The sequence below is a fragment of the Hyla sarda genome, chromosome 6, assembly GCF_029499605.1.
Source record: "Hyla sarda isolate aHylSar1 chromosome 6, aHylSar1.hap1, whole genome shotgun sequence".
Classification (NCBI taxonomy): domain Eukaryota; kingdom Metazoa; phylum Chordata; class Amphibia; order Anura; family Hylidae; genus Hyla; species Hyla sarda.
The window spans coordinates 205,378,184-205,394,178 of NC_079194.1; positions in this window are offsets into that span (position 1 = coordinate 205,378,184).

Genomic DNA, 15,995 nt, shown 5'->3' on the forward strand with positions numbered 1-15,995 from the left:
GCTGATGCTACCACCTCCAGGCTCTGTCATTGTGTCACCATATGGTCTCCTCATGCTGATGTTACCACCTACAGGCTCTGTAATTTTGCCACCATATGGTCTCCTCATGCTGATGCTACCACCTCCAGGCTCTCTCATTGTGCTGCCATTGATACTGCAAAACATAATTAAGGTGCTTGTCCCCAGTTACAGTAATTTCTCTGCATTAGACCACAAGTGAGTATTGAGGATATGCATTAGCTAAAACCTAACTTTTCTTAGGATAAAATATATGGACCCAATTTTTTTTTTAAATCTAACAAAAAGAAAGGTATGCAAAAAACACCATGTGCCACCTACAGCACCAAGTATTGATATGATGCAAAAGACCTGTAAAAGGTGGAAGGGAACAACGTATGGTCCATTGTAACAGGTGGGGTAAAAAACTTCCCCTGTAAGGCCCTACTCTCGCATTATTAATTCCCTTCTGGCAAGTGTTACTTGTCCTAAAAATGGCGGCCCCACACAGGAACCTCTCCCTATTTCCAACTAAAAACCCTGAGAAATGGCAGTGTTTTTAGGTGGATATAGGGAGAGGTTCCTGTGTGGGGCCACCCTTTATAGGACAAGTAACACTTGCCAATAAGGGAATTAACAGTGCGAAAGCAGGGCCTTACAGGGGAAGTTTTTACCCCCACTTGTTACACTGGACCATACGTTGTTCCCTTCCACCTTTTAGAGGTCTTTGAATCGCATCAATACTTGGTGGTGTAGGTGGCACATGGTGTTTTTTGCTCCCCTTTCCTCTTGTTAGTTTTCAAAAAAAATTGGGTCCATATATTTTATCCTAAGAATAATGTTAAGTTTTACATGATGCATATCCTCAATACTTATTTGTGAACACTTTGACAAAAAAGACCATTTTCTTCTGCCTACCTGCCTCAGCTACTATTCTGATTCTGCCACCCGCTTGATGCCACACATCTGATGCCAAGTTCTCCTTCTTTCACCCACCTTCGCCACTGGGTACTGGTATTAACACCCACCACCCCACTCTACCAAAGTGTACCAAAGTGCACGGCAGCGCCGATGTGTGGATCTGTAACTATGGTCAGGGACAATACATGTCCTTTATGGCCCACTGGGTGAATGTGGTTCCTGCACAGCCACAACAGCAACTTGGACAGGTCACGCCGTTTCCACCTACATGCTCTCAGGTAGTTGGTCCTGCGACAGTGTGCGACTCTGCCTCCTCATCTTCCACCTTGTCCCATAGTCACCCTAAGGAGAACTCGTCTGTCCATGAAAAATGTGGAGAGACTGACCTTTGTGAAGATGAATCAGGCATGGATCAGCCAGGATTTCCAACCACCAAAGCCTGATGCATCAGAGTAGATTGACCAAGGTGCCACACCAACACATCACAAATATGGATAGTGTGAAACAACTTTAAGGCACTGCTCCACAGTTACAGACATTCCTCCGCATCAGACCCTTTTTCACCCACCTTCATCACCGGGTACTGGAATTGCCACCCACCGCACCACTCTGTCACCAGATCCCTTTCAGGACTCCTGATGCTGCTGCCACCATATGGTCTCCACATGCTTCCGCCACCTCCATACTGTGTCATTGAGCCACTATATGTTCTACTCATGCTGCCGCCAACTCCAGGCTGTGCTATTCAGCCACTATATAGTCTCCTCATGCTTCTGCCACCTCCAGGCTGTGTCATTCAGCCACTATATGGTCTCCTCTTGCTGCCGCCAATTCCATGCTGTGTCATTCTGCCAGAATATGGTCTCCTTATGCTGCTGCCACCTCTAGGCTCTGTCATTGTGCTGCCATGTGACTCCTTGTTAGATTGGGTTTTGTGGTCATACACTATTAGTTCAAAGTAAATGCTGGGACATTAAACTTGGGAATCTAATATAAATCTTAAATTTTAAAAAAATCGATGTAATCTTTTCAAGACTGAGGCCCTATGGTCGTGGATGTCATATTACTTGTGGAATTATCACAAGAATCCAATGAAACAGCTTAGAGCAATAACAATGAACCATAACAGATTAAATGAAACATTCACACTTTCACAGTCAGGGGGGTGCTAAGAGGCAGGGTCTAGAACAGGTGGGATCTAGACTGGCATAGGACCGCCAGCTCGATGCTAGCCAGAATGGGTAATCAAAAAATTTCAATAAATTCAAATTAAATAAAATAAAAATTACAAAAAAAATCTGCCACATCCAGACGCTCTGCGGCAGCGATTCTAACAGCGATGCCTGTAATCTGCATATCTTACTGAATAACAGTATTATTTCACCAACACAGCACACTCCCTATGCGTGCTGGGAGAAGGCAAAGTGTTCTACACCCCTATTGAGCCTCTCTGTAGGCCAGAAATAGCCATTTGTAATAGCAATTCGCCACAAATAAATTTAGTCCAAATCAAATTTTTTCGGAAAATTCTGCAAATTGCCCAAATTTTTCAGAAATTCACTCATCTCTAAAGACTGGTAGGACAGGTAGAAGCCACCTCTTCTAGCAGAGTACTGAACATTGAGACAACAATAAATGGCAACAAAGCAAAGTATATGCTTAGTGAATTTCAACTTTATTAGCCAATTTACAATTGTTCATCTAGTTTGTAATTTATTTGTATAACATATAGCAACATTTTGGGCTAGGCCCTTCCTCAGTATGTAAGTGATGGAAGTTCTGTGAGAGATATGTGCCGATGCAAGAGTTCTGTTCGAGTTGCCAGGGAGATGAACACAAATAAAGACTGCGGTCACCGCAGAGTCTTGTTTAAGTTCTGTGCCGTAGTTTCACAGTGCGGCACAGACACAGTGAGGACTAATAACATGATCCCTAACCTATAACATACCCTATGCCTGTGCTGTCGGAGATATAGACTCTGTTCTCTCTTCCTGTTGCCATTCTGGCAGGTGGGGGAATACAGCAAGGCTATGTGGTTTAAGCCAAATCCGATCAGTGTGTCAATGAGCAGGGATTTGCAGCACAGAGGTGCTGTGGCCTTTGGACACAGAACTGTTCAACAGTCCATAAAAATGCACTTTTCTGTTAAAATAACACATGCTTAAAAGATTCCCAAGTATCATTTGTATCCTCTTACTAACGACTATACTGCAGTGCCAGTGGTTTCATTTCCATATTTCATATGATTCACTTTAGGCTATGAAAGCTAAGCTGTCATTGGGCAATCGAGTGATTGTTGCTAAGGGAAAATCAGTAATTTTTTTTGTGTAGTTGCATCATATTCCCATTTTCTCAATGATATGTTCTTTTTTCTGCGCCAGTACTTAGTGAACCTGAGAAATGTTACTTATAATACACAATATATGTCAAACAGAACAGGAAGGAATGTACTGAGTCTTCAGAGGGTTATTGGTTTTTTTTCCCAACAAAATAATCTATCACTTAACCATCAAGACCCCTCCCCAGTCATAAGGATGAGTGTTGCAAGCTTGCCTTATGAATGGGGTGCACGTATACGATCGCTCAATTTACTACTATGGAACTGACAGGATTGCACTATGTATATATATATCAAAAGGATAGGGGATAAGATGTTAAATCGTGGGGATTCCTCCGCTGGGGACCACTGCGATCTCTCCTGCAGTACCCCCCGTTTTTCAGCTGCACATAGTGAGGATCGCTCTGTGGCTGATGATGGGCAGTGCAGGGGACGGAGTATGGTGATGTCACGGCTCCGACCCCTCGTGATGTCACGCCCCACTCCCTCAATGCAAGTCTATGGCAGCTTCCTGTCGCGACTACGGTTTCTTGCATCCTGTTGCGACTTCGGTTTTTCTGCTAATACTAGAGTTGAATATTCCATGCCTATTGCGTTTCATCTTCCGTCATGGGTGTACACGCTTTAACACGTTTATTGCAAAGCGCTTCATACAGTCCATTTATAGGAACTGAAACATTGCCTCATTTAGTTAAATTTCCAATAAAAGTTCATGAAGGGGTTAAACTTATCCTGACATTTACTTATGTCAAAAGGCAGCAAATCGGAGATCTCGCAGCCTCCTAGGAGAGGAGAGTTCACTGACAGACAGTGAGAGAATCTGAACTTAAATGGGAATCAAAAAGCGTAAGGCCCAGAGGAGTCTGACAGTTTGCAGCTGCTACCTGGGTCTGCCTAACGAAGACAAGGCCCGCTCGCATGAATAGTTAAATTAGCATGTGTATGCGCTCCCCTCATTATCACACATCTAACCCACCTTGATACGCAGGAAAATCTCCCTGTGATGTGACAGCCCAGCCACTGTCAGAGAGAAGCTGTTCCAGGAACCTTACTCTGTGGTAACGGGTTCTGAACTCCGCATTTTTTTTTTTAAGCACAGTGATACGTTTTGACAGCATAAGAAAAGGAGAATTAGCATTTAGGGTTGATCCCAAACAAAGACCAGACAATATCTCAGCCTGGAATGTTGTCAGCACTTTCAAGTATACATCATCTGTAGAAACTGATGGTTGAGCAATGTATTTTTTAGATTTAGTGGTAAGCCAAGTAAGGTGTAAACGAGGATGTAAATACATTGACTACACTGTAAGAAAAGAAGAAGAGTTGTCCTCTCATATACTCCCATAACTTTGATTTACTGCGTTTGGTGATGTCATGATATAAACTAGGACAGGGGTGTAAATTGCTGGATAAATACTTAGAAAAAGGCTTTGAAATATCAAATAGTAGGACCAAATTGAGTATGCGTTGAGAAAAAAGTAGGTGGTATGCTTTTATTTGTTTAACATAGTCAAAGAGAATATTTTCTACTTAATATAATGTTTTACATGAACAATTTTAGTTTATTATTGTAATTATGCTATATTACCTATTTGGTAAATTAAATGTTACTAAACAGGTATAACTGTGTCAAAACCTTGCCTGTCTAGTATCATGACATCTCGCCTAGGTGGTGACACAAGGTAAAGAGGTACTCCAAAGAGGTACTCTACTCCCCAGAGTTCGGAACATTTAGTTCTGAATACTGGGTGCGGGCTTCGGTGTCGCCATTCCCCTTTGTGATGTCACGCCCCTCAATGCAAGTCTACTGGGGAGGCGTGATTTGGTGCATAACATCTGTGGTATCCCGGTACCGTATTGCATACCGTACCTAGTATGGTGGTCTCCAAAGTCAGAGTAACTACGCTCAAGTAGGGTCCCCCAGGTGGGACAGCCCCTAGTCACCTCTCCTCTACTCTAATTTTGTAATGTTTATACATGTACATATTTAATAATAATGTATAGTATGCTTACCTTGTCTAGCGTCGCAGGATCTTTGGTCATGTGACCATGTTGAATCCTCTATTTTTTGTTATTGGTTTGTTACATAAATTGTACACTGCACCCCTAATGGGGCCATAAACAGCAGCCTAGCCAACCTATACCCTGTATTAGTCCCACACCCAAATTCCTTCTAACCAAGGATTCCATAACTGTTCGAAATACAATAGTTAACTCCCCCCCCCCACACACACCTTCCCCATTGCACTAAAGGGACAGGCTTATTATTTAGATTGTCACCCATAAAATGTACCCCTTCCTACTAGTGATGCTCTAAATGGCAGCTTATGCCTCTTGTCCCCACTTGTACAGTTTTTATTTAGGAATGAGGAATGTCTTCATACTAGGACATCTTTTTAGAAATAGAAAATACTAAAACAGTTTTTTCTCAAGGCTCAAGGACTTTAACCCAGAAGTCCAAAGAGTATTGAGACATATAACTCCATTCAATAGCCTGTGATTACTTACAGATCTTACACATAACTTTGCCTCCAATTCCTGACACATTGACCCTTGTGGAGATGTGAAAGTCACAAGGTTGTCTTGTAGCCAGTATTCAACTATTTTGAATAGCTTTCTTTAGCTTTTTTTAAGACTTCTAGTGCATTTTTGTCCTTTGAACATGTTTTCAGAAATGATTGAATCTGCAATTATACAGATAAAAATAAGTTGTACTTTATATAAATAAAATGTTAGCTGGGAATAAAATTCTAGTAAAACAATGAGTGTCCCTTAAAAGAAGAAATTAGTGAAACGTTACTATATGATAATAGTTACTAATGCTACACCCACATAGCAGTTCCCTCTAGTGCAATCTTTCTAGTGGTATGAAAATGCTCATGAACACATATATAAATCTAGGACCTCATTAGGATAATGTAAGAACAATTTCCCTGTGAGTTGCTTTGCAATAGCAGCAGCCAATGACGGGAATTGCTTTGCCTTAATTCCTTATATTAACATTGTAATGAAACAATATTTAATACTGCAAGTCTAAAACCTTGTCTGCTGAAAAATGGAAATATAGAATTATTAAATTGTAAACTGCCTTAAAGAGGTATTCCACTTTTTTCAAGTTAAAGGGAACCTGCCACATTGAAAATGCAGTCTAATCTGCAGGCGTCATATTATAGAGCAGGAGGAGCTGAGCAGAGTGATATATAGTTTTATGAGAAAAGTTCTAGGATAACTTGTTATTTATACACAGCTATCTGTGTATAAGAGTGTCTAATAGCGAACTGTCAATCACTGAGAAGCACCGCCCACATGACTACTTAGACCAGAATAAGCAGAAATGTACATGAATAAATGGTAAATTGTCCTGGACTTTTCCCTTATAACTATTAGTGATGAGAGACATTGCCCATATTCGAATCCGCGATATTTCGCGAATATTTAGATGAATATTCGTCCTCTATTCGCATATTTGAGGAAGAAAACAGTGAGGGGGTGGGCAACTTTACTATTGGTTGCTAGGGATGTTGTTGATAACCTCTGACAAGTGTATTTGCATCATTCTAATTGGCCCACAAGTGAAAAGAAGGAATATGCGAAAATTCACATATGCGAATATGCACATATGCAGAAAAAAAGCAAATATTCGCAATTTCGAATATATAGCGAATATATTTGCGGATTCGTGAATTTGCGAAACTCACAATAAAAATTTGAAATGCGAATATTCGCGCCCAACACTAATAACTATATATATCAATCTGCTCAGCTCTTCTTACTCTAAAACTTGCTGCCGGCAGACTGGACTGCATTGTCAATGTTAAAGGTTCCCTTTAAAGACTGTTTACTTTATGGTGACAATGAAGGCCCTCTTAAATTTTGGGCCTCCTGTGGATGACTGAGCCCAGTGGATATGCCTCTCTTGCCCTACAATAAAGATTGCCCTGAAAAAATTAAATAGGAACCATTTGAGGGCATCAAGATCTATCCTGGTCATGTCATGTTGCATAGCTGAATGGTTTGCTACAGTTAAAGTGTTGGAACAAGCCATATACCTGGGTGAGCTTCACATGACCAGGACAGATGTTTTTATTAAATGGCAGAGACAGAAGAGTCATCAGAGATCTTGTAATTCAGTTGGAATTAATAAAAACAATAGTTTTGGAGAAAATCTGAACAAAAGCTGAAACCAGAATATCTTGTTAAGGGGTATTTACACAGCCGATTATTGGGAAAACAAGCATTCCCAGAGACATTTGTTCCCCATGTAATGGGGCCAGCAATTGAACCTTTCGGACCGCTATTAACATAATTGCTATTGGTGTAACACAGTGATGTGCGGCTGACAGTGATGAACTTAAAGGGGTATTCCGGGCAAAAACATTTTATTCCCTATCCAAAGGATAGGGGATAAGATGTCTGATCATGGGGGGCCCACTGCTAAGACCCCCCACAATCTCCCTGCAGTGCCTGCATTCTATGCGGGGACTGCATCTCTAGATTCGAAAACCTCCGGGTTTCCGGGACTGGGGACGTCACGCCACGCCCCCTCCATTCATGTCTATGGGTTGGGGCGTGACGGCCATCATGCCCTCTCCCATAGACATGAATGGAGGGGACGTGGCGTGACATCACGTCCCCAGTCCCGGAAACCCAGAAGTTTCCGAAACTTGAGACGCAGTCCCCGCATAGAATGCGGGCGCTGCAGGGAGATCCCCGGGGGTCCCAGCAGCGGGCACCCCACGATCAGACATCTTATCCCCTATCCTTTGGATAGGGGATAAAATGTTTTTGCCCAGAATTCCCCTTTAATAGGAAAGAAATGGTGGGATGGTCTGATAAAAGCGTGAATAATGTGTGCAACAGCTGTAACATGTACTAAGGTCTGTGTCCATCCATGTTCACTGGTATGCTGCTGTATCTGTGCACCTTTGCACCATAAATAAAAGACAAGTTGTTATCTTGTGAGTACACAAGAGTGATGCCCATCATTTATCTCCTTCGGATTGTGTTGGCCTGTGCCCTTTTGTGGGAGTAGCAGAACTGGTATGTTCAAAGACTCTTGAGCCAGGATTACTGCCTCACCACTGGAATACAGGTTAACCCTTGCTAATTCCGTATGGATATAATTGCCATTGTTTGGTACTGACTGACCTATGTGTTAAGTAAGTTTGTGATTAATTTAGTAGGCCGTATGAATAATCCATTGATGGTTTGTGCAGTCTGGCTGCACAACTTATTGATCCTTGTGAAGACTAGGCCGGTGAGTGCTGGTTACCAAGATTGGCACTCATCATCTGCAAAACATCACCCGTTGTAAAAGGGCCCTAAGTCCAGAGTCATCTTACTGCTGTGCAGATCCGCATTTTATTGGGTCAGTTCACATACAGTAATGTATCTATACATTGGTCTGTTGAGTCACTCTACAACTAGTTGTAAAATATAGAGATAAGAAAAGACCATAATAGGAGAAAGATGAATGAGAAACTAAACAACCAGGATATTATCAAGGGCCTGCAAGACGAATAACAGAACTGAGAATTGTTTTAGATGTAATAATGATATTCTTTAAGATCACAACTAGAGCTCAGTGGAGAATTGATATTTATCTGTAGGATACATATATACTATATTGGGCTCCTCTTAGATATGCTGCTCTAGGATACGTCAACTAGCTTGACTCTGCCATATGTTATTATTAAATATATATGGCTAAAGGGTTGTTATAAATGCATATAATAACAGATTGTGACACATATAGACATACTGACTACATATAGACTGAACAAGTATGGCATATTTATTAAAGACAAGTATTTTTTCAAACAGAGTTGCATCTTTGAAGCTTTTTGCCTTAGGCAATTATTTTTTTTTCCAAGTAGGCACAGTCCTAGTGGGTGTGAGGGGTTTTCATGTCTATCAGTGCTTTATGAGACTGCTCAGTAACGCTCTCTCTATTACTCTTGAGCAGGGACCATCATGAATACCCTTCAACATGGTTTCTTATTTTTGTGAATATAATTTTAATATTTTAAAAAGGATCTAATTCTATTTATGCTAAATCACGGAACAGCGCGACCAAGATTCACTCACTAAGACACTTTAGCTCAAAATTCGTTGCCAAAGGGATTTTATTCTGTAGACCAATTCTGTTGTGGTAAACAAATTGCTTTTATCAAACATAAAAGCAGTATAAAAAGCAGCTACTTTTCAGTCTCTTATAATATATATATATATATATATATATATATATATATATATATATAATTTTACCGCCTTTTGTACAAATTACATTTGTTCTCCTAAGTCCATACACTATAAACTTTTCTACATTGAGCTGCATTCCCTACAACCAACTTTTTTCATTTATGTATCAGTGATAGAATGTGATTCCTATTCAATGACCCTATATAAATTTAGCATTACAGGGAAATATAACAATTGTTTAACTTAAGCCATGAATGGTCATCAATAAATGCAATGAAAAGGTTGCTCAATTCTTATGGCATCCCATCAGTAAGTGTGCTTCAACTTTAAAGGGGTTCTCCAGAAATAGAAAAACAGAGCTACTTTCTTTCAAAAACCGCTCCGTCTGTCTGTCTCCAGGTTGGGTGTGGTTCCGCTGCTCAGTTCCGTTGAAGTGAATGGAGTCAAGTTGTAATACCACACCCAACTTGCGGACAGATGTGGAGTTGTTTTTGAAAGAAATTAACTGTGTTTTTCTATTCCTGGACAACCCCTTTAAAGGAAATCTGCAGCGAAAAATACTTATCTCATATCCACAGGATAGGGGATAAGTGTCTGATCATGGGGGTTCCGAATGCTGGGACCCCTCGATCTCCAGCACGGGGCCCCGGCATTGCCATAGCTCTCCCATGCAGGAGGCGTGTTGGCCAAGGCATGACGTTGTGGCCAACACGCCCCCTCCATGTATCTCTATGGGAGAGGCGGGGATGCAGTGTTCATACCTCCCCACCTCTCCCATAGAGCTGTATGGAGGGGACATGTCTGTCTAGCTCAGTGAGTTCGACACTACACGCATTAACCGGCGCACAGCGCGGCAATGCTGGGGCCCCGTTCGGGAGATCACGGGGGGTCCCAGCGGTTGGACCCCCCGTGATTATGCACATCCCCTATCCTGTGGATAGGGGATACGTTTTGCAGATGTCCTTTAATTTATCTTTTTTTACAAACAACCAACAATAAGTCTTAGAAATGTTCCCACAGCCTACCTGTGTGTGACTTTATTATATTTAACATATTATATATAACATTATATAAACCATAATAAGACCATGGGTTTATTCATAAATGTAAAATTAAAGGAAAATTTCAATTTTAAAATGGGATGACATTTGGCTAGGAATATTCTTGAGGGTTTGACCGCTGAGACTGTCACCAATCCCAATCTTTGGTACTTGTATGTATCCAATCTACCCAGTGTGTAGGCAGATGCAACATAGCTATGTTTAGATGAATGAGGCAATGTTGCATTTCTCTATACATTAAAGAGATTTTGGGCACAACTGAAAGACTATTTATCCTAAGGAACGCTGAGGAAAAGTCAGACTAACACAGAAAGTAATGGCATAGTGATTTGCCATGGCTTCCTTTGGGCCCTTTTACATTAAGTAGTTACTGGCTGGACATTCCAGAATGAAGACTGCTCGAAAATGTGCTAACTCCATAGACAGCAATGCTTTTCTGAGCAGATTCTGCAGAAAGAATGAAGCAGAATTTTTCCACCAGATTGCACTCGAAATTCTGCTATTGGGGCTTTAAAGGGATGCTCCACTGGAAAACATTTTTTTTTTAAATTAGCTGGTGCCAGAAAATTAAACAGATTTGTAAATTACTTCTATTAAAAAATCTTAATCCTTGCAGTACTTATCAGCTGCTGTTATAATCCATAGGAAGTTCTTTTCTTTTTGAATTTCCTTTTGGTCTGACCACAGTGCTCTCTGCTGACAGGATAGGTTTTCTATGCGGATTTGCTCCTACTTTGGACAGTTCCTAAAATGGACAGAGGTGTCAGCAGAGAGGACTGTGGTCAGGCAGAAAGGGAATTCAAAAAGTAAAAAACTTCCTGTGGATCATACAGCATCTGATAAGTACTGGAAGGATTAATTTGTAATAGAAGTAATTTAAAAATATGTTTAACTTTCTAGCACCAGTTGATTAAAAAAAAAAATAATGTTTCCAGTGGAGTACCCCTTTAAGGTAGGAAAAGTCCCTTCGGCTAAGTTTGCACACAACTTATTTTTGGTGTTTTTTTTCTTACCTGAAAAATAAAAACAATACAAGAAATTGTCCTCTCATTGTGCACTCCCAATTTTTTTTAATAGTGGCTTTTAGTCTTAATGTTTTCTCCCCTGTGTTGTTCTCGTCACATGTCATCATGTGATTCCTTCTTCATCTGACTCAAGGACTCAAGAAGTTTTGGTGGAAAAAAATGAATGGTTAACTCTCTTGGCGTTTTCCCATAATCTGCTGTATAAGATTTAAAACCACCAAACAAGAACACTTTAAAAATGTAACAAAATAAAATTTGCTTTGTAAAATATTTTAAAATTAACAGCATTTTTTATCCAGGGTTTAAAAGGGTAAAATACAGCTAAAGTTATGGCTGAAAAAATAGTTGCAAAAAATGTGTGAACATTGCTGCTTTCTTCTACAACAAACCTGTTCACAGGTTGACTGTGGTATTACAGCTCAGCTCCATTCTCGTCCATCAAGGTGAGAATACTACCGTGTATACTCGAGTATAAGCCCCCCTCGGGTTATACTCGAGTCAACTCTCCGCCTGTCAATCCCTTTCAGTAGTCTTCAACCTGCGGACCTCCAGATGTTGCAAAACTACAAATCCCAGCATGGCCGGACAGCCATCGGCTGTCCGGGCATGCTGGGAGTTGTATTTTTGAAACATCTGGAGGTCCACAGGTGGAAGACCACTTCGGCCTTCGTCATCATCCAGACCCCCCTTTAGTTTTCTACTCACCTCCCCTCGGTGGGAAGGGTGAGCTGGTCCGGGCCATCTATGCTGCAGGGACCGTACGGTGGGGAGGGTTATTCATACCGGGCTGTCCATTTTCACCGGGAGGCCCTCTTCTCCACTCCGGGCCTGGCCCCGGACTAGTGCTGTTGCCTTGACGACGCACAGGGACGTCCCTGTGCATCAATGTCCCTGTGCGTCATCGTCAAGGCAACGTCACTAGTCCGGGGCTGGGCCCGGAGTGGAGTAGAGGGCCTCCCGGTGAAAATGGACATCCCGGAACGACTAACCCTCCCCACCGGACGGTCCCTGCAGCATAGATGGCCCGGACCAGGTCACTCTTCCTTCCCACTGAGGGGAAGTGAGTAGAAAACTAAAGGGGGGTCTGGATAATGACGATGGCCACAGTGGTCTTCCACCTGCGGACCTCCAGATGTTTCAAAACTACAACTCCCAGCATGCCCGGACAGCCGATGGCTGTCCGGGCATGCTGGGAGTTGTAGTTTTGCAACATCTGGAGGTCCGCAAGTTGAAGACCACTGAAGAGATTGACAGGCGGTGATGATGAAGGGGGGGGATGATGACCAGGGTGATGATGACAGGGTGATGATGACAGGGTGATGATGACGGGGGTGTTAATGACGGGGTTGTTAATGACGGGGGTCTGGATGATGACAGGGGGAATTATGTATTTCCCACCCTAGGCTTATAGTCATGTCAATAGCTTTTCCTGGGTTTTTGGGGTGAAATTAGGGGCCTCGGCTTATATTCGGGTCGGCTTATACTCGAGTCTATACGGTAGATACAAACTGTGAACAGTTGTGGTTCTGTTTTTGGAAGACAACAAATATGATCCTACCTTGATATCTTTTTAGAACAATACACCTCACATTATCTGATTCTCAAATGTCAATTTATTAATATCTTCCTATTTTTCCATGATCAGCCGTGCCCAGATACAAAGCACCGTAATAATTAACTGGCAGCGCCATCCATTATCATAGCATAACAATGAGAGGCTGAGTTTGATGGGCTTTGTGTGTCTCCTTCTTACTAATGATATAACAAAATATTGGGAAGAAAAAGTTTTGTTTTTCATCCGGTAAAACATGAAATATTAATGTGTGTTTAGTCCAGTAACACGATCAGTAATTGTTCTCTGACATCACACGCTCCTTTATAATCCATGATTTACATTGTATTATAATAATGAGATCACACTGCAATTTCCATTAAAACAAATTAAAATGTTAGAAAATGATAAGTGTGAATCTTTTTAAATAGATTTCCCATATGCATTTCTACTACAATCCTCGTTTTGCCATATGGGCATCAGCAGGGCATCTCAATACCTGGGTGGTTTAATTAAGATCCACTAGCCTACTAGAAGACCATTTCTATTCTTTCTCCCATTGACAATGAGGAGCTTTTTCAGAAGTCACTAGGGACGTGCACAAGTACAGGGTAATTATTTTAGATAACATACAGCTCTGAGACCTGGGCTGGGTGTGAGGAGAGATGCATATGAAAAGAGGGCAAATAGATAGAAAAAGTCTATCATAAAAAGGTCAACATCTCCCATTATTTTGCATGCTGGCGATGGTCCACAAAGCCTCTCACAATGAATGACAATTGTTTTGTTCCTTTGACTTACAGAAATATCTCATTCTGAATTGGTAAGCTGACTGTATGACATTCTCATTTGAATAATCTATTATGTTATAATACTGCAATGAGAGTATTTAATGCAGACCATCCCTTTTTATGAAATTGCCAATACAAAAAGTATAATTTTTATAATATATCAAAGATAATATTTAATACACATGTACTTGTTATAATAATGAAGCGTTTGTTGTTGTTTAAAAAAAATAAAAAATAAAAAAAAGACATTTTTAAATCCATTGGAACCCTTATGTTTTCATATTTGATATTTTACTTTTTTGGAAAAGTTTTAAAGGCTATGTTCACATTCACAACTACTGTATGCGTTTTCCAGATAATATTTCTATGATGAATCAGGCTTAGGTTCTTGTAAAACAGAGAAACAATACATATACTTACCTTTCTGGCATCACCGCCGTCATATCAGTCCTCACTGCTGAGCACTTTCTTGTATTGGCACAAGGACCTGCCCAATCAGCCAATCACTGGCTGAGTCAGGACACCACTGGGACCAGTGATAGGGTAGGCAGAAGGCAGGTCCTTGTACAGACAACAATGCACAAAAATGCTATACATCAGGGACTGACACTGGGATAGCAGCAACAATGGAAAAGACAGGTATATGTTTTTTTCATATTTTATAACAGCCTATTCCTGGATCTTTATTAAAAAAAAAAAAAGTGTTTTCCAGAATATCCCTTTAACTGGTAATGCATGTATACCCTAGGGTCCACATGCAATGTCTCACACTGTGCTTTTTATGTGTAGCAGTTTTTGTGATAACATTAGGAGTACTTTGATGTGATTTATTTGAGTATAGGGTACTTGGTTTGGAAACTTTAAGAAATACCAGTCTAGGGAATACCAACATCCCTCCTGGTCTAAGACAAAAAAGGTCTTAAAGATGTGCTCTGCCCTTAGCCATCTTATCCCCTATCCAAAGGATAGGGAATAAGATGTCTGATCATGGGGGTAACGCCACTGGGGACCCCCGCGAGCTCCCTGCTGCACCTGGCATTTGTTTAGAGCATTGGGTGCAGCTCCGGGTGCATTGGGTGCAGCTCCGGAGGCTCGTGACGTCACGGTCATGCCCCACTCATGACATCATGCTCACGCCCCCTCAAAGCAAGTCTATGGGAGGGGGCACGGCTGTGATGTCATGAGTGGGGCTTGACTGGGACGTCACGAGCGGGGCGTGACCATGACATCACAAGACTCCGCCCTGCATCACCAGTCATCTGGCACGGAGCAAAGTTCGCTCCGTGCATCAGATGTCTGGGGTGCCACAGCTGAGATTGCCGGGGTCCCCAGCAGTGGGACCCCGGTGATCAGACATCTTATCACCTATTCTTTTGATAGGGGATAAGATGTCTAGGGACGGAGTACCCCTTTAATGTCAGTTTCCATGGTGGTCTAGAACAGTAAATGGGTTAATGGTAACATCTCTGCTGTTTTATACAGTATATTAATGTTAGTATAGTATGTTATACTAAAATTGTGAAAATACTGGAATTTTCGGAACAGACACAGAAGTTAGGAACTGGGCAACTTTCTTGAGAGATCTCAGGGCACAGGTGACAATTTGAACCCTTGAATAAAATTTTCCTAAAAGGGCTCCTGTATGTGGAAAAATGTTAATGCAGGGTAAAGAGCACCGAGACAGCAGGTGGCTGCTGGGAGGCACAGATTCTCCAAGTATACACTACTGATGGCTCTCTTATGAGCAGCTGGGAAAATTAACAATGTAAATGTACAATTTTCATTAACAGCTAACAAGCTCTTGGATGGTTTTCATTCCTCTTATTCTTATATGTCACATCTAAAATACTATTGGTCAGTGCTAGTGACAATAATAAAGGAGGTTGGTGATAAGTGAAGACTATTCACATCAAATATTAGAGAATTGCATTAATAGCAATACCCTAAAATCATCTTAATAACAGAATTGCTAGAAAATACATGAGAACAGCTACGGACATTCTAACCATCTCAATACACATCTAACACTGCTATATTTGGCACAAGTCAAGCTACACTAGAGTTGTGGACCACTAGACCCAGGTTGCTATAGATTTGCTGCTGTGCCAA